Genomic DNA, 27,688 nt, shown 5'->3' with positions numbered 1-27,688 from the left:
TTCCTTGTCAGTAGGGGCAAAGGTCCAATATACTTGAAAGCTTCCAGATCAGAAAAGTTTATTTATTTATTTATTTGATTTGCCAATTGTTTACAAGATAATAAGTATAAGTGTATACATAGTTGTGAATACATGAAATGGGTACATATAAGAAAAATAAAAGAATAAGAGAAACAATAGGACAGGGACGGTAGGCACGTTGGTGCGCTTATGCACGCTCCCTACAGACCTCTTAGGAAAGGGGTGAGGTCAATAGTAGACAGTCTAAGGTTAAAGTTTTTGGGGTTTGGGGAAGAAACTACAGAGTCGGGTAGAGTATTCCAGACATTGACCACTCTATTGCTGAAGTCGTATTTCCTGCAATCAAGTTTGGTGCGGTTTACTTTGAGTTTGTATCTATTGTGTGCTCTTGTGTTGTTATGGTTGAAGCTGAAGTATTCATTGACAGGTAGGACATTGCAATGTATGATTTTATATACCATGCTTAAGTCAGACCGAAGACGGCGTAATTCAAGGTTTTCTAGTTCTAGAATTTCAAGTCTGGTGGCATAAGGTATTCTACAACGCAGTAGAGAGTGGAGAACTCTTCTTGTGAAATATTTCTGGACTTTCTCAATTGTGCTAATATCAGATACGTAATGTGGGTTCCAGACTGATGAACTGTATTGGAGTATTGGTCTAGCAAATGTTTTGTATGCTCTGTTGATATATATATAAGTTGATATATAACAATTACTTACTAACATATGCTGCACAGTCATTGTGCTACAGTAATAAAAATGTGCCCTGATATGATAACATACAATGTTATGTTTCAAACCACAATGTTCCTATGGCCACAATTTCCTGTCAGGTAGGCTTAGTGACTAAGGCCATTTACAAAGACATAATTTGGGTATGAAATTAGCTATAAAATATTGCATATTATGTAAATTATGATAGCACCTGGAAAACCTCATATATAGTTTTGCTAGATTTCCGTGTGTCCCATATTTTGAACTGCTCAGAATTGTGTTGTTTTTGCAATAAATATCTAGTATAAGTCTCTCTGTCTCTCTCTCTCTCTCTCTGTGTGTGTATACATACACACACACATACATACACATACAGATATATAACAATGTTATATATCAGTTGCATATTCAGAATTGGACTTTGAGCAAACATCCAGAGCATGACTTAAGAGGAATGTAAAAATGATTGTCTATCTTCACACATTTTGAAGTAAGGCAGGACTATCCAAAGGGTCTTATCTTCATGCAGAGAAAAACTGTTAAGTCTATAGTAAAACTTACTTAATTGCACTACTTCTATCAGGATGTAACAAGAATATGAGCTTTCGAGAGAAACAACCCACTTAGACTTTGACTGTCGTTTGAGATTACATTGGAAGAAATTGTGTGGTCAGGGCAAAAACGTAAGTACCAATTAAATATGGTTACTCCCAAACTAATATTTTCCCCCTCCTGTAAACTGAAAAATGTAACTTAGAAGCAAGTTTTAGAAAGGTTGAGGGGCATGGGCAATCATGACAAATAGCAATTTAGCCTCCAATGAAAAAAATCTTCTGCTATGGCAAATGTCAATTCTTCACTGCTTGGAGTTCCAATGGGCACCTGTATCCAGCTGCTCGAATCCCAATTGCTTGCACATGAAACAGCTGCTATGCCAGAATAAGGAGTTTTGAATACAACTGAGCACATTAGCAATTCATGTATTTCATTTCCTTAAAAAAAAAAAGCAAGGAAAAGGAAATGAAAACACTGAGAAAGCAGGAGGCATTAGTTATACGTACTTTTCAAGTGGCTCAGCCATGACTGATTGACAGCCTCCTGTGCTATCCTTTGTTAAGAAGGCTGAGTGGTTCTAGTTCTCTGCAAACAACTAAAACATCTCAGCTTCATCCTGATTAAGTCTGAATAGAAATGGAAGAATTGGGCAATGGAAGAACTATGTATGTATGTATGTATGTATGTATGTATGTATGTATGTATGTATGTATGTATGTATGTATATACGTACTTGTATTTCCTGCCTTTATTATTTTTATAAATAACTCAAGCCTGTGAACATACCTAATATTCCCTATTCCTCTTATTTTCCTTATAATAACAACCTTGTGAAGTAGGTTGGGTTGTAAGAAAGTGGCTAGCCCAAAGTCACCCAGCCAACAAATTATCTATAAGTGCCCAAAGTAGTCAGAATAGAGAATATTGCCTTGTATTTTTAATTTTCCAATATTCTGCACAATTTCTTCCATCAATGTTCTTATAAAAAAAATTATTAGGACAGGTGTTTATAACTATACAAGGTCTCAGAGGCACTTGGAGTCTTATGCCTGAGAACCCTGGGCAATACATGGGACAATGAACAATAAGCTTATGGGATTATTTTAAAAAGTCAGAAACGGCAGCAATTACATAATTAGCAATCACAATATTAGTAATGTTTTTTCAGTGGAAAGAGAAGACAAACGAGAGAATGGGACTAGACAGAACTGTATCATTGGCCCCATATTAGATCTCCAGAGACCATTCCTGTACTCCCCACCCCCCAATGCTTCTGAATAATGCGACTTTTTCTGCCTTTATTGCCTGCTTAGATATAGTGATACAGAATTAAATTCCCTCATTCTGAGTCCAAGAAAGAAAAAAGAAAATATGTCTTTCCTTCCTTCAAGGTTCTCAAATTCCAGCAATTCCATAGCAGGCTGCCTGCCTAAAGGCAGCAGTTCAAACAGAATACACATTTCTGCAGCAGTAAACCTCACAAAGCTAAGTTTTTTCCAGCATTAGACTCTACTCCTATAAATGGCAGGCTTGAAAGTGAATCTCATTACTAGTTAATTGGAGGAGTGATTGTCAGGATACATAGGGGTGGGTTATTAAACTTAACATAAACCCCACAATAAATAAATAGGTGTCAGAGAGCTGGGAACAACCCATTTCTTGAAACAATATTTTGGTTGATTGACTGATTATATGCTATCAAATTGGTGACAGATTTTAATAGAAAATATAAACTTTCTCCATGGCATATAGTCTGTATTTCTGAACGACCCATAACTACTGCGAGTTACTAAATACAGTACTTGGAGAAACCATGAGTTGCTTGCAGCATGAGATAGGTAATCCTCTGGAGATATCACTTAAATATTGAGGCCATGACATGAATGTTCTTTATACACTTGTCTGAAGACCTCCATTAATCAATATTAACTTAATTTACAACGGTAAAAATATCTGGAGCTCTTATTTTGTCCTGAATAGAAGGCCTCACTCCCAAATGAACTCCTGCCTCTATTATTTCATGGTTCATACTTGTTCTAGTCTATACAATACGTTTCTTCCTTTCCCTAGTGTGGATTTTGTCACAAAATGGCTGCCACAAAAGGATTGTTTCTTCAAGTTATGTGTGGGGACTCTGCCATGAATGTGTGAAAGATAAATTATGTTGAAGCCTGCCCAGTCCCTTTGCTTTGCAGGAAGACAGCTTCTTTGGGGGAGACGGGGGAACAATGTCTAAAAATAATAGCTTCCACACAAACTATATCCATTGTGTGTATCCTACCTACCAGTAGTTGACCAAAGCAATAGTTTTCATTTTTCAATTTTCACTTTCCAAACTGGAACCAGATTAATGGACTGGTTTGAGTCTCCCTAGAGGATAGATTTTGTAAATATTCAAAGGAAAAATATTCCCACAAAAGCTTTTTATATTTTGCCATAGCCCTGTGATTGCAATGGCCCAGTCTTTTACCCATTTAATCTGAAAGTGTGATTGAAATCTGCACAGTGATTAAATTGTGTCCTCCCCAAACATAATGATTTTAATAGCTTGATCAAAATGAAAGTTATAAAATAGAATTTAGTGCCCAAGCGGAATTGCAGCAAATCAGAGTTTACAGTTATAACTGTCCTTCATGCTGGGTTCAAAATTAACAGCCATCATTCGGGGAGTGGGGGGGAATAAAAGATCTAAGCATGCTTGGAAACAGATGGGATGTTTTGCTTCATTGTGCAGAACAGAAGAAACAAGAACCAAAACAATGTTTTGGGAGGGAAAGTTTTAAAAAATGAAGCTGGTCATACTGTGGCAATGAATGTTGAATTGATGGCCCACTCAGTTTCATTTCAGATTCCAAACTCAATTCATGAGTATCAAAATACTCATAATCTCCCTTATATTCTCCCTCCGTTTGACTCACAATGGACATATTGTGCGGTACTTATATTCTGCGTTCCTTAAAGAGAAGGCACAATGAACTTAAGATACATAGCCATAATTTGTGCTATTAAAACAACAATAGACATAATATAATTATGATACTTTCACAAAAAATAGGTTTTGGGAGTATAGACTGTAAATAAAAGGTGACAGGAGCCTGATTGTTGTTTGCCTGTGTACTTTTATCCAGATGGAATCACCACAAGGTACTTTTTTATTTCTGGTGAATTGGTAACAACTAACAGATTTGCACATACATAAAAAGAATAGACTACAAAGCTTTTACAAGAAGGAATGCTTAGGAAGGAGCTCTTTTTGAAGCATTAAAGAAGCCTCACATGAGAATGGGAAAGATAACTTATGTTAATATTAAAGTTAAATACTTTAGCCACCTAATGAGAAGGAAGGACTCACTAGAGAAGAGCCTAATGCTGGGAAAGATTGAGGGAAAAAGAAGAAGGGGACGACAGAGAATGAGGTGGCTGGATGGAGTCACTGAAGCAGTTGGCGTGAGTTTAAATGGGCTCCGGGGAATGATAGTGGACAGGAAGGCCTGGATAAACGTTGTCCATGAGGTCACAATGGGTCGGACATGACTTCGCAACTAACAACAAATGTTCAAGTGTTCACCCTCTTCTGGGTGTCCAAATTCTTTTTTTTTTTTTTTTTGTCTTCTCTGTGAATAGACATTTGCTGAACAATCAAGTCCCTTCCTTTTCTGGTCTTAGAGAATGGCGTACTTCAAAGAAAGAGGCTGAAGTGAGGCCATGGATCAGATAGCTCAATGGAATCTTCACCTTCCTTTCTTTTTGCTTTTTAAAAAAATCATATTAAAGATGAACATTTTCGCTTTATAGGTTCATCAGAGCCAATAGGAGAAACTATACCTTGTTGAGACACTGGAGCTTTTTAGGAGATGCCTTTGAGTGTCACATTTATCTCATGAAGAACAGTTTCTAAGATTTGCTTGTGATATTTGCTAGTGAACTTAGTAAGTCACGGGTAGAGTACCACATGCTGCATTGGTGTACACATGACCAACTTCACAAGCTAGAATTAAGTAGCATTGGGATTTTAATTCATGTGGAAGCAGGACTTCCTGTTGGGCGCTGTGTCGGTGTGGAGCTGAGGAGCGGATCGCTGCTCTGAAAGATTCCAATTTTTGTTAGTTGGTGGCTTTTTGGAGTGTGTCGGACCCCGGAGGGGCTGGCAAAAGAAAGGGGAAGACACGGAGGTCTTGGGGATGTGCCATGATCCCGGAGACGGGAAGAAGAACCCCCTGAAAACCAACGGCAGAAGAGGGAGATCGTGCCAACGGTGACAATCGGAACCAGAGACGCAGCAACCCAGCCGATTAAAAGAAGCGAAAAGAGGGGAAAAGCAGGCTGAGCACTGGAAAGGCGTATTTAAAGAAGATTTTCAGCATATTGATGTATACTGTAAAGGAAGCTCCGAACTGAGTGGTGTGGTGAAGTGGCGGAGTTTTTGACAGGAGCGCTGACTGAAACAACGGCAGAGATTTATGCTGACTAATGGAATCGTGAAACCTGAGGAGATGAAGGGTGAGATAACAGCATTTGCTTTGCAAGTGGAGGAGTGAATTATAGAACCTTATTGTCCGTTTATTTGAGAAGTGAGGAAAGAAAGAAAAAGTGAAAGTGATTAAGTGGTATAGGAAAACGAAAGGACAATTAAGAGTGTAAAACTTGGGAACGAACTTTTGACACATTGAAAGATCGGAAGAAAGGACTGGGGAAAAGAAACTTTAATTTGATAAATATTAATAGACAATCCTGACAACAAAATAAGAAAGATTTATTTAAGGTTCATAAGTGAAACTGTGACTGTGACTGTGACTGTGCGGGAATAAAAGAACAACAAGAAAATACACAAATGGAGAAAGTGACTGTGCAACTTGGAACGAGGACATTTTGAATTAAGAGCTGTTGTAAGACAATTAACAACAAAAAAAATCTCTGGATCTGATTTAATAGATATTGGTAAGATACAAACCTATTTAAGTGATGTTGATAGAAAACTAATTTGATAGAGGTAAATATATTAGAAATTTGTATACAGAATATTGCTTAATACCGATTGAACTTTTTGGATTAATTGAATAATTGTTGGAAAGTGATTCTATAAGCATATGAATTAGATGGTCAAAGAATAATTATATAGTATTTTATTTTCATCTTATTGCTCTACTGATAACTATACCAATCAATTTTTGTTTAAAAGTACTATATAAGAAACCTAAGAGAAAAAAAAAAGAAATTAGACTTACTTACTTCAATTAAATATATATCCTTAAGGAAATAGATAAATTCATATATTTAAATATATTAATGAGCTGGGTGCTTTAACTATTTACATTAATTACGTGATTATATAGGTTTGGTGTTTTGGTTAAACATACTGGTATCTACTTACTTGTATTTATAGTGGATTAACTAAATATATATTGAATTAATATTTAACTCTCTAAACTTTAGAATATTTGACCAGTTAAGAAAATAAGATCTGTCTGGGACTATCTATAATAGAAAACTCTTATTTAACTCTACTAGGATAGTTGATGGTGGATTGGAGAGAGCTTTTACAAATAGTTAAATTGGCAACAATAACTACAAATGTAGAATCAGGGAAGAAACCTACAACAGTGATGTTCTGTACAGTCATTACATATTTGTAAGCGCCGCGTTGCGATTGGCCAAAGCGCACGGCACCCGGATTGGTCGAACGAGCCGCACTGATTGGCCCTTGCAATCCCCCGCGATTGGTGGAAACTAATCGCGGAGATTCGAAGCGGTGCCATTGGCGCGGCCGCCGCGGCTTGGGAATAAAAAGCCGCTGTTTTTCCCTGCAAGCTTAAGCTGTTTACGGAGCACAATAAAGAGCTGAAACCAGTCACTGACTCCGAGCTTCCTTCCTCCGACGGACGCGACACTGGCGACGAAGGTGGGATCCAGAGAATAACCATCGAGCATGTGTCCCGAGGAAGCAAAGACCGACGAGATGGCCAGCATCACCCCGCCCGCGCCGTTCAATCCGGCTACTGAGGATTGGGAATCGTAATGTTCCTCAAGAGTAGCAACTTAAAGGACGCGAACGGGCAGAAGAAAAGAGCCGTTTTCCTGACGCACTGCGGGCCCGCGGTGTTCAAGATGGCCAAAGCCCTCACAAAGCCCGCGGACGTGAAGGTGATGGACTGGGGCGATCTCGAACCGTTGCTCCGAAACCACTACGCCCCTGCCGTGCCCATACTCATCCGGCGGGACGAATTCTACCGGCGGAACCAGAGGCAGGATGAGAGCGTCAGCGATTTAATGACTGACCTGTGGGACCTAGGGGGCATGTGCGAGTTCTGAGACTTGGATGATACCCTCCGAGACCGCGTGGTCCTAGACCTCAGGGACCCGGCACTGAAGAGCCGACTGATGGCAAAGGGCGACATCGACCTCGCCGACGCCCTTGCGGAAGCCACCGCGGCCGAAGCAACCCGGAAATCAGCAGCCCGGCTTCGGAAAGCAGACAACGGGGACCGCACCGAAAATCCCGAGGCGAGCCAACGAGAAACCACCACCCACCACGGGGACCTGGACTCCGCCTCCGACACCACGGAAGAGGAAGAAGACGTCCATCGGCTACAGACAGGACGGGACCGGCGAGATCAACGAGGTCGTAAGTCGGGGCCCCAGTGCGCCGGGTGCGGGGGCAGCCACCTTCGATCAGAATGCCGTTTCATCGATGCGATCTGCCGGCATTGCAACAAGAGGGGCCATATCGCCCGAGTCTGCAGACTCAGGAAGACCTATAGCCCCCGACGACGAGACCAGAGCAACCGGAGGCGAGATGACACACCCCCCAGACCCAGAGACCGCCAAGCCGAAAACCGCTGGAGCCGAGACGCCCGGGGGCGACGAAACGGGGAAGGACGCCAGAGGGAGGAAACCCACCAGACGGTCACAATCGGTCACGCCTCAACCACCGATGCCCGAAAAGTCTACGTAGAAGTGGACATCGAGGGCGAACCATGCCGGATGGAGGTGGACTCCGGGTCCTACCTCTCCATGGTCGCCTGGAAAGAGATCAAGCGGCTGGTGCCAACCATCCAAAAAGGAGGGCTAGAAAACCAGAAGCTGGTGATTAAGGACTACCAGGGGAACCGCATCCCCGTAATCGGGACCGGACAGTTCGAAGTAACTTTCAAGGGCCGCACCGCAAAGCTTCCCCTGACAATCGTGGACCGGAACCGACCCAGCCTCTTAGGGCTCCAATGGTTCGCACCACTCGGCATCGAGGTTACGGGCATAAACCACATCGCAGAAGCCGACTGGGAACAGCAACTGGCACGGGACTTCCAGGAAGTGTTCGACGGCACCCTAGGCAAGTACCGAGGGCCCCCTATCTCCTTCAGTCTAGACCCCAGCATCGCCCCCATACGCCTAAAACCAAGGCGGGTACCTTTTGCACTCCGGAAAAAAATCGACGAGCAGATTGACAAGCTCGTCAAACAGGGGGTCTTGCAGCCAATCGACCACGCCCGATGGGAGACCCCAATAGTCACCCCAGTTAAGCCAGATGGGTCAGTGAGAATCTGCGGGGACTATAAGGCCACCCTCAATTGCGCCCTACAACAAAGCGCCTACCCCGTCCCAGTAGTGCAACACCTACTACACTCGCTGGGGGGGGGGGCAAGGTCTTTGCGAAGCTCGACCTGGCGCAAGCCTACCAGCAGCTGCCGGTCGACGCAGAAACCGCCGAAGCGCAAACAATAGTCACCCACCGGGGAGCGTTTCGTTGTAACCGACTCCAGTTTGGAGTCAGCGTGGCCCCGGGCATTTTCCAGAGCCTCATGGAGAGGCTGCTGCAAGGAATAAAAGGGGTGGTCCCCTATTTCGACGACGTGCTAGTGTCGGCAACCAACCGGGAAGAACTAGAGGGTTGCCTAAGGGAGGTACTAGAAAAATTCAAAGGGGCCGGGCTAAAAGTGAAGAGAGAGAAATGCCAGCTATGCACAGAGCAGGTCGAGTTCCCAGGGTACCTCCTAGACCGACATGGCATCCACCCAACCGAAAACAAAATCAAAGCCATCAAGGAAGCCCCCACACCCAAGAACAAAACAGAGCTGCAGGCATTTCTGGGACTGCTCAATTTTTACAATGTGTTCTTGCCCCAAAAGGCGACCGCAGCGGAGCCATTGCATAGGCTCCTGGATAAGACGGCCAAATGGACCTGGGGGAAATGTGAGGACACCGCATTCAGGAAAACCAAGGACCTGCTCACCTCGGATGCCGTCCTCATCCAATATAATGAGACTCTACCCCTCGCCGTCACATGCGACGCCTCACCTTTTGGCGTCGGCGCCGTCCTCAGCCATACCCTGCCGGACAGAAAAGAAGCACCCATTGCCTTCTTTTCGAGGACACTTAGCAAGCCAGAAAGAAACTACAGCCAACTGGACAAGGAAGCCCTTGCCATCATTGCAGCAGTAAAGAAGTTCCACGAGTACCTCTACGGCCGCCGATTCACCATTATCACAGACCACAAGCCGTTGCTGGGAATCCTGGCTGGGAACAAGGTCACCCCGAACATCCTATCCCCCAGGATGACAAGGTGGTCTGAGTTCCTCGCCGCCTACAACTACCGGCTCACACACCGACCCGGCAAGACGATCACCCACGCAGACGCGCTGAGCCGCTCTCGCCACTACCCGACCTAGACGCCGACCCAGCCCCCACGCCGACCACCCTCAGCATAGAGGCATTGCCCGACCTACCCATAACCGCGTCAGACATTGCCCGAGAGACTAATAAAGACAAACGTCTGGCGCGGATGTTACATTGGGTAGAAAAAGGGTGGCCAGGACAAGGCAACGATGAATCATTCAGGACATTCCGGAACCGGCAAACAGAACTGTCATTACAGAAAGGTTGTTTGTTATGGGGGGACAGGGTGGTCATACCAGAAAAACTCAAGGGAAAGTATTAAAATTGCTGCACGAAGGATACCCGGGCATTGTAAGGACAAAAGCCTTGGCCAGAAGTTACGCTTGGTGGCCAGGCATGGACAAGCAGATCGAGGCTTGGGTGGCCAAGTGCTCACGCTGCCAAGAAACCAGACCAAATCCTCCCGCCGCGCCAATCCTAGAATGGGAAACTCCCAGGGGGCCATGGTCCAGGCTCCATATAGACTTTGCCGGGCCCACAAAGGGGAACACATTCCTCATCACGGTGGATGCTTACTCCAATTGGCTGGAGGTAAGCAACATGAAAACCACCACAACAGAAGCTGTCACCAAGGTACTCAGCAAGCTCTTCGCAACCCACGGCATCCCAGATGTCATCGTGTCAGACAACGGGCCCCAATTCACCTCGCTAGAATTCGAAAAATTCCTAGCGGAATGGGCGTTGGTTCTTACCTGACACGCCATTTCTCTGGAGCCGTGAGGATCATCCAGAGAGTGGGAGGTGCTTCAGTCTCGTCGTTGATGGCTGAGCTCAATCACTGAGGAACGCTCCGCCCTCCATCACGTGGCTCTCTTGCGTTCCCCAGTTTGCGTGAAGACGAAGGTGAAGAGAAGGACGTTGCTCTGCTCTCCCTATGCTAAATAGGTCATTGGCGAAACAAGGCCCCACCAGACGGCAATTAAAGGGTGGGGCTGGATGATCCTCACGGCTCCAGAGAAATGGCGTGTCAGGTAAGAACCAACGCCCATTCTCCTGAGAGCCGTTCGGATCATCCAGAGAGTGGGACATACTAAAGCTTGGCTGTCCCACGGGAGGGACCCCGTCTGGTCCTGCAATCTCCGAGGTTCCCTGAAGACTCGCTGGAGGACTCGCCTACTAAACGAAGCCTCCGCCGAGGCAAAGGTGTCAATCTTATAGTGTCTAATGAAAGGAGAGGGGATGCCCAAGTGGCTGCCCGACAAATATCAGAAATTGGAGCCTGGGTGGCCCAAGCCGCCGAGGTGGCTGCACTTCTGGTGGAGTGTGCTGTGATCCCCTGGGTACCGGCAGTGCCTGGGACAAATAAGCCTTGAAATGGTAGCCCTAATCCAGCGGCCGATGGTTGACGGGGACACTTTGTGGCCTAAGGATTTGGGCTGGAAGGAAAGGAAGAGAGATTCTGACCTCCGGAAGGGTTGGGTACGCTTAATGTAAATGCGTAGGGCCCGTCTTACGTCCAGTGAGTGCCAAAGCTTCTCCCTTTCCCGCGAGGGATTGGGACAGAAGTTCGGGAGTATGAGTTCTTGAGCCCTGTGAAAGGTCGAGTTAACCTTGGGCAGGAAGGTAGGGTCCGGTCGGAGGACCACCCTATCGGCATGAAATATGCAAAGGTCCTTCCTTACCGACAAGGCTGCTAACTCCGATATGCGGCGGGCAAGTAATAGCTACCAGGAATACCACTTTGAATGTGAGGAATTGGAGAGAGGCTTCCTGAGAGGCTCAAAGGGTTGCTTAGTCAGAGACACCAGGACCTTGTTAAGGTCCCAGGTAGGGTATCGGTGTATGGTTGGGGAACACAGGTTGGTGGCCCCCTGAGGAATGCCCGAATACGGGGGTGGTGGGAAAGGGAACCCAGGTTATCACAGTCAATGACTGTGGATAGCGCTGCGACCTGACGCCTTAGGGTGTTGGGGAAAGCCCTTTCCTCAGGCCCTCTTGGAGGAACTCCAAGACCTGAGCTATGGAAGGTGACAGCGGGTTGATCTGGAGACCATGACACCACTCGCAGAATCCCTTCCAAGTGGCGTTGTATATGCGGGTTGTTGAAGGCCGCCTGGCGGCTAAAATGGTCTCAATAACTTGGTCGGAAAACCGTTCTTTCCTTAAGCGTTCCCGCTCAACCTCCAAACGGCTAACTGGAGCCACTGAGGGTCTGGGTGTTGAAGGGGCCCCTGGGAGAGGGATATCCTGGTCGGGGATTCTCCAGGAGGGGCCACCGATAAGTTGCGGAGGTCCGCAAACCAGGGCGCCTGGGCCAGAAGGGTGCTACTAGAATCAGCTCTGCCCTCTCGGAGATGAGCTTCTGGAGAACTCTGGGAACCAGGGCTAGAGGCGGGAAGGCATAGAGGAGCCCTGTGGGCCAGGGGCAATGGGGGCGTCGTGATTCTCGGCCCCGTGGGAGGGTACCTGGAGAAAAACCTGGGGAGTTGCGTGTTGAGTGGGGAGGCGAAGAGGTCTACTAACGGGAGACCGAACATTCTGGTCGCTTCCCTGAATAGTGACGGGTGGATGCGCCATTCGGACTGGTCCACCGTGGTCCTGCTTAGCCAATCCGCTTGGGTGTTTGAGTCCCCTGAGATGTGTTCGGCTCTGAGGGAGAGGAGATTGCGCTCTGCCCAACGGCAGAGGCGTTCGGCCTCCCTCATCAAGCGGATGGACTGAGTGCCCCCGTGACGGTTGACGTGAGCCTTGGCGGTGACGTCCGTGAGTATGACGACATGCCGCCCGCGTACTTGGGGGAGGAAACTGCGCAGGGCCAGGAAGATGGCGTGGAGCTCCAGCCAGTTTATACTGCACCCCGTTCTACCTGAGACCATGTGCCCTGAGTTGAGAGCGAGAGGATGTGAGCGCCCCATCCGGACAGGCTGGCATCTGTGGTAGGGTGAGGCGGTGGGGCTCCTTGATGAAGTGACCCTTGTTGATGGTGGGGCTGGTCCACCAGAGGAGAGATGTAAGGACTCTTGGAGGTACCTTGACTGTGGCCTTTGAGTTGCTTCTGCCGGTCCGCTGGAATGGGAGCAGGAACCATTGTAGGGGTCTAGCGTGTAAACGGGCCCATGGAACAATGGAGATACAAGAAACCATTTTACCCAGTAATTTGGACAATTCTAAAATTGTAACCTTCCTGGAGCTGCCTGATATGCCTGACGGCTTCCTGGATACTAAGGAATCTCTCGGGGAGAGGAACACCTTACCCTGCACTGAGTCAATGACAGCCCCCAAGTGGGAGATCCTTGTAGATGGGGATAGTTGGCTCTTTTGCCAATTAACTAGGAAACCATGGTCTTGGAGGGCCGAGATAGTAACCCTGATGTCCCTCTCTGCTTGGGGTCTGGAGGGAGAGAGGATGAGGATGTCATCCAGGTAGCAATGGAGGCGGACCGGGAGATTCCTGAGATGAGCCGCCAGGGCCGCGAGGACCTTAGTGAAGGTCCTCGGGGCAGAGGCTAGCCCAAAGGGAAGGGCGACATATTGGAAGTGGCGGTGGTTGTAGCAGAACCTGAGGAATTTGAAATGGGAGGGTCGGATTGGAATGTGGAGGTAGGCCTCGGAGAGGTCTATGGAGGATAGCCAGTCCCTTGGCGGATGCTGAGGAGGATGGACTGCAGGGTGTGCATCTTGAACCTGCGATAGACCAGATAACGGTTAAGGCGTTTAAGGTCCAAGATGGCCCTCCATCCTCCGGAGGATTTGGGGACTACAAAAAGGTGGGAGTAGAACCCTGCCCCGCTGGGAGGGTGGGACGGGTTGAATGGCCTGTATTTGGAGAAGATGATGGATTGCTGAATCCATTAGGTTGCGTTTGATGGGGTCCCTTGAGGGGGACGCCAGAAAGAAGTCAGGGGGCGCTCTTGAATTCGAGCGTGAGGCCGAGTCTGATGGTATCACGGACCCAGGTATCAGAGGTGGAAGAGTCCCATCGGTCGGCAAAGTGCTTGAGGCGTCCGCCGATGGGGGGAGGGATGGGATCTATCTACGCCGGAAGGGCCTCCCTCCTGAGCCCCTGAAAGGGCGCCTGTAGCCGCTGCCCCTCCTGTTCCTATCGGCCGGATCGGTTCGATCCTGGGGCTGGAACGGTCGGGAGGAGGGGGGTCTCGAGTACTTGGCGGGAAGGGAGACTGGTAGAAAGGGCGGGAGGAGCCTCTAGACTCTGACCTCCGAAACAGAGGAGGGAGAAATTTTCTCTTGCTCCGGGTTTCAGATAGCAAGGGTCCAGAGCCGTGCCAAATAGTTTGTCCCCTTTTATGGGGGCAGTAGCCAGCTTAACTTTGTTTTTAACGTCCGCCTGCCAGTGTTTAAGAGCAGGCGGCGAGCAGTGACATGGGACGTTATTGCCTGGGCAGAGAACTTGACCGCATGGAAGGTGGCGTCAGCTGAAAATTGCGCCGCGGCCGTCAGTTTTGCTATGTCCTGGTGAGCCCTTGTGTTGGAGGGGGAACATGTTGCTTCAGTTGCCGAAGCCACCGGATCGAGGATCTGGTGAAGAAAGAAAGCCGCAGTGGCTGATCTAATGGCCCAGGAGTCTGCTTGGTGAGCTCTACATAGGGCGAGCTCGGACCTCTTGTCCTCGGGTTTCAGAGCCTCTAGGGGGTCACTGGGGGAGGACGAGGAGGCCAACCCAACAATGGGCTCATCCACCTCGGGGTGTTGAGTAAGTCACAGAAACTCGACTCGAGGTTAAAGAACCTCCTGTCCAGGCTGGATGGGGCGGGAGGGGCCCTAGTAGAATTCAGTTGATTTGAGACCAGGTCATGAAATAGGGGTGGAGCCGGGATTACCTCCGCCTCCACCACGGGTTGACTAAAGATGGCGTCCTCCTGACCTTCTGCCGGGAGGGAGAGCTGAGGAGGTTTGCACCGACAGGCCAGAGATGTTCCTGGCTTTGAATAAAAGGGATTTAAACATGTGGGGCTTGAACAGGCCCGCAACAGTGGGTTGGTCCGGGGTGAGGCCCTCATCCTCGGACATGTCCCCTCCATAGGATCTACCTCCGATAGGGGCTCCTCTTGTTGCATAGACCCCATTCCATTTCCTCTTCCCCCAAATTGGTCTAGATACTCTATATCCTCCTCCGGGTCCCTTTCTGGGAGAGGACTGCCCCTTGAGAAGGTACCTGACCACAGTAGGGTCCGATCTAGGCGAGGACCTCATTGATGGTGGGTTGTGTTCGGGCGCCAGTGAGGGGAGTAGACCTGGACATCTGTTGAAGGCCCTCTGCTCTCCCCTGGCGAATGGCCCGTTCCATCAATGCCTGTGTGTGCGCAGGGATCTCGGATGAGGGGCCTCCTCCTGGCGAAGACCAGCGGCCGTGGCGTGAAAGTAGCTTCAGGAGGTTGTCTGGTTGATGGGCCGGGAGCCTGGTGTCCCTGGGATGGGCTGCGCCTGGAGACGGAAAAACAATCTGGAGGAGGGGGGGTCTGGAGGTAGAAGGAGCGGAGGGTGCTGGAAGTACTGGTTGTGTCTCTCTGGACCGCCTGTCAAATTCCCTCTCGAGAGCCCTGTGACGTCGTAGGGCGTCTCTCTGAGAAGCCTTAGAGGTCTCTTTAGGTGTTTCCTTAGGAGTTTCCTTGGGAGTTTCCTTAGCCTGTTTGCGCAGGTGGTAGGATTTGGATTTGGCCTTCAAAGAAGGGCCTTTGGTGGGAATGTCATCTGCCATTGTACAAGAAAGGACAGTAATACAGTTAAAGGCGGTTGGCTCGCCAAGGGTTCGACCTACAACAAAGGTCGGGTGTCCTTTCAGCTGGCCCACACCCCCTTTTGGAATTTAGATGTATAAATTCTGTAATATAGATGTTGAAATAATTTTAATACTTATCTGCACAAGCAGGATAACAATCCAATGAGACTTGGAATGCTAAGGTACAATATCAATAAGAAAAAAATTACAGGAATAAACTCACTCAGGTCTATCTATATGTGAGTATAAATATAAACCTATATATGAGGAAATATCTAGACCTGCATACAGGCAGATATTCCAATGTCTATTAGAATTAGAACTATTGTTAATATTCTTGTTCTAATATTATTATTAGTAATATATGATTATTATTAATATTATTATTATTATAATTATTATTATTGTAATTATTAATATTATTATTATTACTCTATTAATGAAAGATTGCCAATTATCCGAATTAAACGCCTGAGGCTGGAAGAGAGGCCTCTGGCAGCTGGAGCTCCCAGGCAACAACCGGGAGGGATAGGCTGCAATCACTTGCCCTGAGCGTGCTGCGGAAGCCAACAATTACTAAATTGTACCAATTAGCAAAGGCCCTACAGGCTGAGAGGCCTGTGCTAGGGCCAGTTACTTCGCAGGCTATGAGGCCTCAATCTTTTTTTTTTTTTTAAAGATGGCGCCCGCCACGTGGGGGCGCCTAGAGGCGATCGCCCACGTTTCTAAAGTCCCGGGCTGCTCAGGGCAATGAAGTTTTTACTTCTCCGGCCTTAAAAGAGGCCGAGGAAGCCAAGCAGTAAGTTTTCGCCCTTCTTAGGGCGAGCGGGCGCTTGTGTGGGGGAATACCAGCAGCACTTATCAGTGCGATCAGTAAAGCTGCTGCAAGCGCAGCGAGAGAAACGGCAGGCAAGAGATCAAATTGGGGGAATTAGCGCCGGAAGCGCGAAAGTCGCCGTTCTACAACCCCTGGGGGCGAAAGAAACGTGCTCCCCTTAAATCCCCAGTCCTGCGCCAGAAGGCTAAGGAAAATAACTTGTTTTTTTCTATAAATAGATTCAAACCTGAGAGCAGTCTTGGATCGGCCAAGGAGTGAGAAATGCACAGCCTAACTTGACGACGGCTGAGCGCAAACTGGGAACGCAAGAGAGCCACGTGATGGAGGGCGGAGCGTTCCTCAGTGATTGAGCTCAGCCATCAACGCGTAGACTGAAGCACCTCCCACTCTCTGGATGATCCGAACGGCTCTCAGGAGAACGGGCATACGACACGCACTGACAGCGACGGCACATCCGGCGGCTAATGGTAGGGCGGAACGGATGGTTCAATTTACAAAAAAAAACCTCCAAAAAATCGAACACGGGGAAATACAAGAAAAGATAAATAAAATGCTTCTGATACAACATATAACCCCAAATACAACGACAAACAAAAGCCCGGCAGAATTACTAATGGGGAGAAAACTAAGGTCCCCACTCGACAGACTACACCCCACATACAACCCGGAAAAACCCCCAGACTCATCAAGCAAACACCGGGTTTTTGCACCAGGCGACGCAGTCTACGCAAAAAACCTTACCGGAGACCCACTATGGGTACCGGCAACCATAACCCAACTGACAGGCCCCCACTCGTACCGACTGCAGACAACTGACGGACAAACATGGAAACGCCACATCGATCAATTAAGATCAAGGACAAGAAACACAACCGACACGCAATCAAACACAGACGACCCCATTAACACAAACCAAGAGGGGAGGGAAAATACAGGGAATCAAGAAATAATAGAAGATAACCGGCAATACTCACCGGTTAACAGCCAGCTCGAAGCCTCACCAGGAAGAAACAGCCAGCTCAACCAGCCCAGAAAGACTAGGCGGGAGCGGCGAGAGTCACAGCTCAACCGACCCGGGTAGACCGGGAGGGAGCTGCAACAAGAGGCCCGGCAACACCTTCCAGGCGGTTCCATCGACGAGACCAGGAGAAACAGAGGACCCGACCGAACCGGCCGGGAGCCAAACAACAACTAACCTGCGCAGGTCCAGTAGGCAAGTACGGAGCCCCGCCTACCTACGGGACTACGTCACGTAGGACCAAACCAAGAGGGGAGGGGTGTTCTGTACAGTCATTTACATATTCGTAAGCGCCGCGTCGCGATTGGCCAAAGCGCACGGCACCCGGATTGGTCGAACGAGCCGCACTGATTGGCCCGTTGCGAATCCCCCGCGATTGGTGGAAACTAATCGCGGGAGATTCGAAGTGGTGCCATTGGCCGCGGCTTGGGAATAAAAAGCCGCTGTTTTTCCCTGCAAGCTTAAGCTGTTTACGGAGCACAATAAAGAGCTGAAACCAGTCACTGACTCCGAGCTTCCTTCCTCCGACGGACACGACAAGTGACATCTTCACCTCTGGGACAGAGATTGATTGATGCAATGTTATTGGCGGAAAACACAAGTTCCGCCCAAAGTTTGCAGGCAGTACAGTCAACACTTGCCATGATGCAGGAAATGATGGTAAAAACCCATGAACTGATAGCGAGGAATCACGAAGACATGAAATTAGAAATGAGAACAAAAATAGGGAGTGAAGAACAAGATACAAAATTTGTATAGTAAAATTGGAAAGTTGCAGGAGACAATGACAAAAAATGAATAAAAATTAAACACAGTAGAGGCAAGAACTGAGGTGGTGGAAAAGAGATTAGAGGAATTGGAACAAAATTGGGAAATTTTATATTGTGAACTTCGGGATTCTGTGGTGCATATAGAACTAGAAAAAGCATCATTTTATTTGAAATTCCAGAATGTTGTTGAAGATAAAAAGGAAGATCTACGTGAAATAATGGCGAACTTGATAGCAACAGCCCTACAGAAAGACAAACAGGAAATTGAGAATGACATCAATGAGGTTTACAGAGTATACACGCATTACGCCCGAAGACACAGACTACCCCAAGAAGTCCACATCCGATTCGTGAGAAAGACAATACGAAACATGCTATACGGCAAGACCAGAGACGAGCCACTGATATATAAAGATCTTGAAGTGGTAATGTTGAAGCAAATACCCAGGAGAGTTAGGGAGCAAAGAAGGGGCTACCAGTTTTTGTCATCTCAGTTAATTAAGAATGGTATATTGTTCAGATGGCTCACCCCAGAAGGGCTCCTAGTAGCATGGCAGGATAAAAAATATAAAATTGATACAATAGAGAAAGTACATCAATTTCGCGAGCAATATCTGGGACCTGAGGAAGAACGTGAAAGTGGAGAAGATTTAAATACAAGAAGTCAGGAAGAACAACTCTCCAAAGAGAAAGAACTTGCACCACAGTCAGAATCTCAGAAACTTAGAGAAGATGAGGACAACAGACCAAGTACAAGTGAACCCAGAACAAGGAAAGAAACAAAAAATGCTCTACACAGACAGTAACACGAACAGAGAAATCACCTTATTCTCAATTAATATCAATGGTTTAAACTCAACATTAAAAAGAAAACAGTCATTTGAAAAACTTAAAAAAACAAAATGCAGACATAACTTGTATACAAGAAGTACACATCATAGATAAACAGGCAGACCTCCTAAAGGATACTAATTTGGGAAAAATGTATTGGGCTCTTTCAAATCAAAGAAAAAGGGGTATCGTAGTATATATAAAAGATTGGCTGCAACACAAACAAGTATATAAGGATGATGATGGAAGAATGTTATTTATAGAAATAATATTAAACCAGAAAAAGACTTTGTTAGTTACAGCATATGCCCCGAATGTAAATCAAAAAGAATTTTATAATAAACTCCATCATAAGATAGTAGAAAATGAATATACAAATGTATGTATTGTAGGAGATTTAAATGCTGTTTCAGACAAGGACAAAGACTATAAAAGTTCCAAAAAAAAAAAAAAAAAAAGGAGACTATTCCCATCTTCTTTTAATAACACGGTGAGGGAATTAAACTTGAAGGATGTATGGAGAGAACTATATCCAACCAAAAAGCAATATACTTTCTTTTCCAATCCCCATCACTCTTGGTCTAGAATAGATCAGATTTGGATGGACCCAGGCTTAATGGAAAACATTGAAAATATAGAGATTTTGCCAAATGTATGGGCTGATCATAACCCTATTCAAATCAAGTGGAAAGGAAAGAGAATGGTTGGAAGATGGACATTTAATAATAGTATATTAAAAGATAACGAATATATTGAAATGGTGAGAAAAGAATTGAAAATATTTCTTGAAATAAATAAGAGAAAGCATACGTCCCTTCAAAATCTCTGGGATACAACAAAAGCTTGCGTGAGAGGTTTAACTATTGGCTATAGTATTAAAAAGAATAAAGACAACAACAAAACGTGTGGAGAGAGAAACTTAGATATAGAAGTAGACAAATTGATCCGAATAATCAAAACACTAGTAAAGAAATAGATTTGGTAAAACATAAGATAAATTTAAGTATGCAGGAAGACCTGGCCCGAAAAGTTAAATTAGTAAAACAAAATTATTTTGAAAATGCACATAAGCCAGGGAGATGGTTAGCCCATAAAATAAAAAAAGAACAAGGAAAAAGAATGATTGTAGCTCTCCAAGACCAAGAAGGGAAAGTATGTATTCAGGCTAAGGAAAATAAAGATATTGCTAAGGACTTTTTAACAAATCTATACCATCAAGAAGAAGTACCAGAAGAACTTATTAACCAATATTTGAAGGAAAAAAAAATTACCAGAAATTACGGATGAAGAGAAATGTATTTTAAATAACAAGATATCCACAGAAGAAATTAGAAAGGCAATTGGAGCCCAAAGCTAAATAAAACCCCGGGCCCGGATGGAATTTCGTCTGAATTCTATAAGGAGTTTCAAGAGTTATTGGAGGAATTAATGACAGACCTATATAATGAAGCCATGGATAGTGCTAATATACCAAAGTCATGGACCAAAGCATATATAACCCTTATTCACAAAAAGCAATGGGACCCACAAAAAAATCAAAATTATAGGCCAATATCACTTTTAAACGTAGATTACAAGATTTTGGCCACAACATTGGCGGAAAGATTAAAGAAAATATTAAGTAGGATTATTCATACTGACCAGAATGGGTTTCTGCCATATAGACAAATGAAGACAAATATAAGAATAATTATGGATGTTTTAGAATTCTATGAAGTACACACAACTAAAAAAATGGCACTGATGTTTTTAGATGCTCAGAAGGCGTTTGACAATTTGAATTGGAATTTTCTTATTAAACAACTGACAAGCATGAAATTTGGTGAAATTTTTTTAGGATTTATTAAAACAATATATAATACCCAAACCGCAAAAATATTAATAAATGGGGAAAACACAGATAATATAAGGATAAATAAGGGTGTAAGACAAGGATGTCCCTTGGCTCCCCTACTTTATATATTAGCAGAAGAGACACTACTGGTACAAATCTGACAAACTCAAGAGATCAGGGGGTTAAAAGTTAAAAAAGAGGAGTACAAACTTCAAGCATTTGCTGACGATATGGCCTTTATAGTGGAAGATCCCCTAGAAACGACACCTATCTTGATGAAAGAAATAGAACAATATGGAAAGGTGGCAGGGTTAAAAATTAATAAAGAAAAAACAAAAGTGATAACAAAAAACTGTACAAATGAACAAAAGGAAGAACTAACAAAGAGATTAAGGATACAGGTGGTAAATAAAGTAAAATATTTGGGGGTATGGCTGACAGCTAGGTGCTCATCAATTAAAAAAAGGTAATTACGATCAATTAACAACCCAAATATTTAAAGACTTAGATAATTGGGCTAAATTACAAATATCTCTATTATGTCGTATTGCAATAGTAAAAATGAATATTTTGCCAAAATTGTTGTTCTTATTTCAGACGGTGCCAATCAAGTTGGAAAAAAGCTTTTTTGAAGAACTAAACTTATATCCAAATTTATATGGCAAGGGAAAAAACACAGAATAAAATATAAATTATTACAGGATGATAGAAAGAAAGGAGGCTTTGGTCTTCCAGATTTTGAAACATACTACTATGCTGCGATAGCAACCTGGCTTAAACACTGGGTTAATTTGATAAATAAAAGGATCTTAACATTAGAGGGTTTTGATCTCCAACTTGGATGGCACACATTTATGTGGGATGGAAAGAGTAAACACCACTTGTACTTTCAAAGGCATTATATAAGGAATGTATTACTAAATATTTGGGAAAAGATAAAAAAGTACATTACTGTAAGGTCCCACTGTGGTTATCTACAATGGAGGCAGTTACACATCCAAATGTTTCAGATTTTGATAATATTGTAAGATATAAAGATCTATTATATCAAACTGGACAGTTAAAGGGTGGGAATCAAATACAAATTCAAGGAAAAGAGATAGCATGGTGGCCCTATGCGCAGATACAATCGCATTATAAAAAAGATAAATTTGGTTTTAATATGACATACCAAGAATTAGATAAAATTTGGCACGGAGAGGAAAGAAAGCTGATTAGTAAAATTTATAAATATCTATTGGATTATAAATTAAAAGAAGAAACAGTCAAGGAGTGTATGATAATTTGGGCAAAAAATGTGGGCCACAGTATTGAATTAGACAAGTGGGAACATATTTGGGAAATAAACTACAAACTAACTATGTCAGCCTCGTACAAAGAGAATCTCTATAAAATGGTGTATCGTTGGCACTTGCTACCCGCGAGACTGGCTAAGATGTTCCCGAACCTCCCCCCAAACTGCTGGAAGTGTAACTGCACCCAGGGAACATACTTTCATATGTGGTGGACACGTCCATATGCGCAGAAGTTTTGGAAAAATATCAAAAATTGGATTATAAATATAACTAAACAAGAAGTAAAATTTGAACCCGAAACCTTCTTGCTGGGCATGATAGATTCAAAAATAGAAAAAAAAAATCAATATTTAATCTTGCACATTATAACGGCAGCCAGAATAAGTTATGCTCAAAATTGGAAACTGTCTATTGTCCCTTCAGAGATGGTCATTAAAAAAATTTACGAGTGTGCAGAGATGGACAGCCTAACAAAATTACTAAAAAACAACAAAGATAGTGAATACTACAAAGTTTAGAACTGTTGGTATGAATGGTTAAAGAAAAAGGAACATTTGATAACTGAATAAGGTATAAAATTATGAAGGACGTGCATTTAATTATAAAGTATTCTGTGAAATTAAAACATTAAAAAAACGAGGAAGGTATTGTAACAAGGTAGTTCACGTCAATGTTATGGGGTAAAAGGAAAAAAAGAAAAATGTAACTAATGCTCAATACCTGCTGCAAAATGTATATGTGTATGCATATTTGTTTATATGTTTGTTTGTTTCTTTTTAAATGTTTTAAATATATGAAACTTAAATAAACTTTATTTTAAAACTTAAAAAAAAAATTCATGTGGAAGCCCTCACGTGTACAGAAAGATTCCTATAATTGATAAGGATTCTGTATTCATGATTCACAGGATACAGTGGGAGCGGGAATGAAACACTTCTACCTTCTACTTCAAGTGACTGGGGAAAAAAAATTTCAGGAATCTCTAAGAATATTGCAAGACTGAATATGGGTCGGTCACCGGGACCAGAGTTTTACTCTTCCGAGCTTTCAGACTCATGCTGGAGCCCATCTTCAGAGAACTTTTCTCTACTGGACTATATATTTTGGGCTATTCTGTGAGTCGTATTTATGTGGTGCCTTCCTATTGGTTGATTTGTATGTTGATGGTTGGCGATTGGCTGTTTCCTTTTGTTGCCAAGCCCTCAGCTCCTAAGTACTTAATAAGCTGGTGGTAAATCAGCACTCCTGTTAAGTGACAAGGGGCACTTTTCCCAGGCTTCAATCATTTTCCTGGCTACCTTTGTACCTGTACAGCCAGCAATCTTACACTGAATGTATGACTTTATTCATTGCACCAATGAGTTTGAGTCTCCTTGTCTGTCTCAGAAGATGGGCTCCAGTATGAGTCCAAAAACTGGGAAGAGTAAATGTCTGTTTCTGACGACCAACCCGGATTCGAACTTACAACATTATCCTGGGACATGTATATCTGTCTTTATTCATCTAAGAATATTGTATGCCATACTAAAAATGTCCCCCTTTTAAAACGAAATTTAAAAACTTCAATTGGTTCAAAATGCAGAGGTTAGTCTGTAGTATTAATGTTAATTGCCATTTAAGGGGATGTTCTTCCCTCTGCAAAGTAAGCAATGAAGTGCTAGGTTGGGCTACAATAAAATAAAGCACACCAGCCAAAATACACAAGAATGCTGAAGATGATATAAGGTGGAAAATAACATTTTAAAACTGTGGCAGAAAATTACACTCAGAAGGCACATTTGTGATGGAAACGGGTAGTGGCTACTAATTCATCTAAAAATATTGAGTTTATTGGACTCCTCAAAGCATATTTAAAACAGATGGACATTAGATTTCTTATCTTGGCACCAGAAGAAATGCAAAGGTTCTTTAACTTACTTGATTTGGTCTTGTTCTGCATTGCATTGTTTCAAATTTAAAAATAGCACAATTTGGGGGTGAAATATTATATATCAAGATCTCAAGTTGGATTACCGTATATACTCGAGTATAAGCCGAGTTTTTCAGCCCATTTTTTGTGCTGAAAAAATCCCCCTCGGCTTATATTCCGAGTCAGATTCCCCTCTGAAAAAAAATGGTGTGGAGCTCCGGAGCTGGGCAGGCGCTTCCCTGCTTCCGTGTTTCCTTTGCAACTTTTAAGCATGGGGGTAATCGGAAGCAGAAAAATTCTTGCATGAGGATATATTTTTTCTTTTTTAAACTGTTTTTAGGGGGGGGGGAAAGACCCACCGTCATGTGAGAATGCTCAGACACGAAATCTATCCGCCCGAAAATAAGTGTGTGTGTGTGTGTGTGGGGGGAATTTTAACAGAGGGAAGATGTAGGGAGAAGGCAAAAGCGACGGAAGATCCTTCAGGGGAAACTGAGGGGGAGACTCACCCTTGGTCCAGATGAGCCCCCTTCCCCGCCCCTAAGGAAGCAGAGGCAGCCAGCAAGGGCAGGCAAGCCCCACTTCACAGACTCCGTCCGTCCTCGCTCCCACCCAAAGCCACGAAGTCCCCCAATCGCGCAGCCCAGAATCGCCCTCCCCTCAGGGGGCAGCAACGACGGCCGGTTTTTCCCGAGACAAGAAGCTCCGCCGTGCAATGAAAGCGCCCTGGCTCTAGGCTCAGAAAACAACGCGAGCCGATGTCGCTTCGGCTCCGCTCGGCTTCTCCAACATCCGGCACTGCCCTGTTCTATGTGCCGGGCCCGGCAAGTCCGAGCAGCCAGCGCGTGGAGCAGGACGGTGCCGGAGATCATTGGCTGCCTCTTTCGCAGCACGGGAGGCCTCCCCCGGCTGGCCAGCTGCTCTCCTCCTTCTTTGCCTGTTTGTTCTGTGTGACCGAGGAGGAGACCGGCCGGCTGGTTGGGGGAGGCTTTCTGCGCCGAGGGAGGCGGCTGCTGGTGTCCGGCTTTGCTCCGCTTCTCCGATGGTCCGGCGCAGCCCTGTTCTTTACTTGGGCAGCCGGGCGCCCACAACGGCGCCCACGGCGGCAACAGGCAGTTCCGCCCGGGTTCCGCTCAGGTGTCCGGCTGGGGCTGTTGGGAGTTGCTGCCACCGGTGCGGCCCCAGTCCGCGTCGCCTCGGGAAGGGAAGGCAAGCGCTTTTGCCTTCCCTTCCGGCTGGGGCTGTTGGGAGTTGCTGCCCGGTGCGGCCCCAGTCCTGTGTCGCCTCGGGAAGGGAAAGGCAAAAGCGCTTTGCCTTTCCCTTCCCAAGGCGACGCAGGACTGGGGCCGCACTAGCGGCAGCAACTTCCAACAGCCCCAGCCAGGAAGGGAAAGGCAAAAAGCGCTTTGCCTTTCCCTTCCCGAGGCGACGCGGGACTGGGGCCGCACCGCGGCAGCAACTCCCAACAGCCCAACTCCCAGCAGCCGGGAAGGGAAAGGCAAAAGCGCTTTTGCCTTTCCTTCCCGAGGCGACGCAGGACTGGGGCCGCACCGGCGGTAGCGACTCCTGACTCAGGGGGCCTCCGAGGGAGGGGAAGAGAGTGACTCCTGCCTCCCGCTGTCGTCATCATCTTCTTCTTTTGGGTTAGTGAATCAATTAAACCTTTCATGATAGTGAGATCGTTTCCCAAATTAATTATTTTTATTTTTGAAATTTACCAGTAGCTGCTGCATTTCCCACCCTCGGCTTATACTCGAGTCAATAAGTTTTCCCAGTTTTTTTGTGTAAAATTAGGTGCCTTGGCTTATATTCGGGTCAACTTATACTCGAGTATATACGGTATATTTTTAAACTCTGGGATTTGTCAAATTGAAGAAAGCTTTGATTTGACTGAGCTTGGGACAAAGCAAAAAGGATAATCCTATATAATTGGAAAGAAAGTTACTCTCCTGATTTTAAGGAATAAATTTATATGCAACCTGACTCCCAGGAACAGATCCATCCACTCCTTTTCTTGTCTTCCAAAAATGTTTGAGCAATTAGGATAGGCCATGCCCATATAAGCTTCAGGTGAGATAGATGTGTGGACATATGAGTGTGTGTGAGTATATGAGTGTGTGTGTATATATATCAGTGACTGCATGACCATTGTAGATGCCATACACTAAATAAAATAAATGAAAATGTACAGGCATTCAAGTTTTTCATATGCAACATCAGCATCAGGGATTCTTATAGGTGGGCAACAGAATCTGCAAGGATGTAAGGCCCTCACTTCAGGTAACAGAAATTAAGTGAAAGAGCAGCATGTAATTAATTGCTGTATTGTATTGTATTTTTCCTGACAGGAAGAAGTGCTTATATGATTTTATTCTGATGTGCCAAAGTAACCTAGGCAGCTTTGATGTACAGTAATGGGCAGTTTTTTAATGAGGATGGGTTACATGCAGATTTAATCTTCATTCATTTCACAGCGAGACTTTGGGGCAGCCTCCGATTGTAGCCTAACCTGTACCTGCAGAGTTGTGGGAGCCACATTTTACTCTAGTATGATGTGCATTTATGTTGAGTTTACTGTTATGTAAAATAGGTTAATTCAGAAAAGTGTTCTATCTCACCTTTGTTCAGTGCAAGGCAGCATCTATACTCCTAGCTTCTGAATTATCCCCAACAAACCTGTGAAGTTTGTTGAGTTTGCAGAGCAAGTTACAGCACCCAGGGTGCTTCTTAGGGGATAGGAGGCTTAAACTATTCCCCCTTCTCATTCTCTTAAGTGCTATGCCTCATCATTTCCTGGTTGGGGTATACAGAGTCCATACAGCTATATGTCAGTATGCCAGTTTGATGTAATGGCTAAGATGCTGGGCAAGAAATAGGAGATGAGTTCCACTCTTCTGCTAGAAAACCAGGTGAGTGGCTTTGGGCCAGCCTCTCTCAGCAAAATCCACCTCTCAGAGTTGTTGTTGTTGTGGGGATAATAGGAGCACTAAGTACTGTATGTATGTGGCCTTGACATGACTCAAAAATCAAGGCAGGAGAAAAATAAATAGGTCTCCAGAGGTCTTGGGATAAAGCAATTCAGGAGATATTAAAGAAAGAAGAACCCAACTCTGTGCACGCTTATGGCACATATTTTCAGAGACTGCTTACTTCTGAGAAGTAGTTTGTTACTGCAAACTGCTAAAAGCCAGGGGTATTTCGTCCGGCCCTCTTTCTGTTCCCGCTTCTTCCTATAGGTATGAGGAGAGAAGACATGCCGATGGCCGAGACTGGTGTGATGCCCCACGCTCAGCCATAACGGGTTTGGGTGTAGCGTTTACTTGAAGCAAGCCGCCGCCACTGCAAGAAACGCCTTACCGCTCGGCGTTGCGGGATGCAATCAATTGTGGGCGATTCAGCTGGCGCTGCACTCAACCCCGGGCCAGCACTGTGTGCACTTGGCTTCGTAAGTCGGGCAGCGTTTGCACCAGGCTTCGCGCTGCATTCCCTCCGCATAAAGTTAAAGCCAAGCGGAAGGAAAGCGACGGGGCAGCTTCGGCTCGGCCTCCTCCTTCCAC

General features: G+C 45.2%; 1 long non-coding RNA gene across 1 annotated transcript; it reads right to left on the bottom strand.

Moving 5' to 3' along the window:
- Positions 1-1,637: 1,637 nt before the first annotated feature.
- Positions 1,638-27,615, bottom strand: LOC148133033 (uncharacterized). Its single transcript, XR_015746097.1, has 4 exons — positions 27,482-27,615; positions 27,282-27,357; positions 3,575-3,659; positions 1,638-1,726 (listed from the first exon to the last, which is right to left on the bottom strand). It is a non-coding gene; the product is annotated as an uncharacterized LOC148133033 (long non-coding RNA).
- Between the last annotated feature and the right edge of the window lie 73 nt (positions 27,616-27,688).

The sequence above is a fragment of the Notechis scutatus genome, chromosome 1 (assembly GCF_049901735.1).
Source record: "Notechis scutatus isolate UNSWTSFEM ecotype Mainland chromosome 1, rNotScu1.2, whole genome shotgun sequence".
NCBI lineage: Eukaryota > Metazoa > Chordata > Lepidosauria > Squamata > Elapidae > Notechis > Notechis scutatus.
Note: the sequence above shows the minus strand (reverse complement) of the source record. Positions and strands in the feature narration are given on the sequence as shown.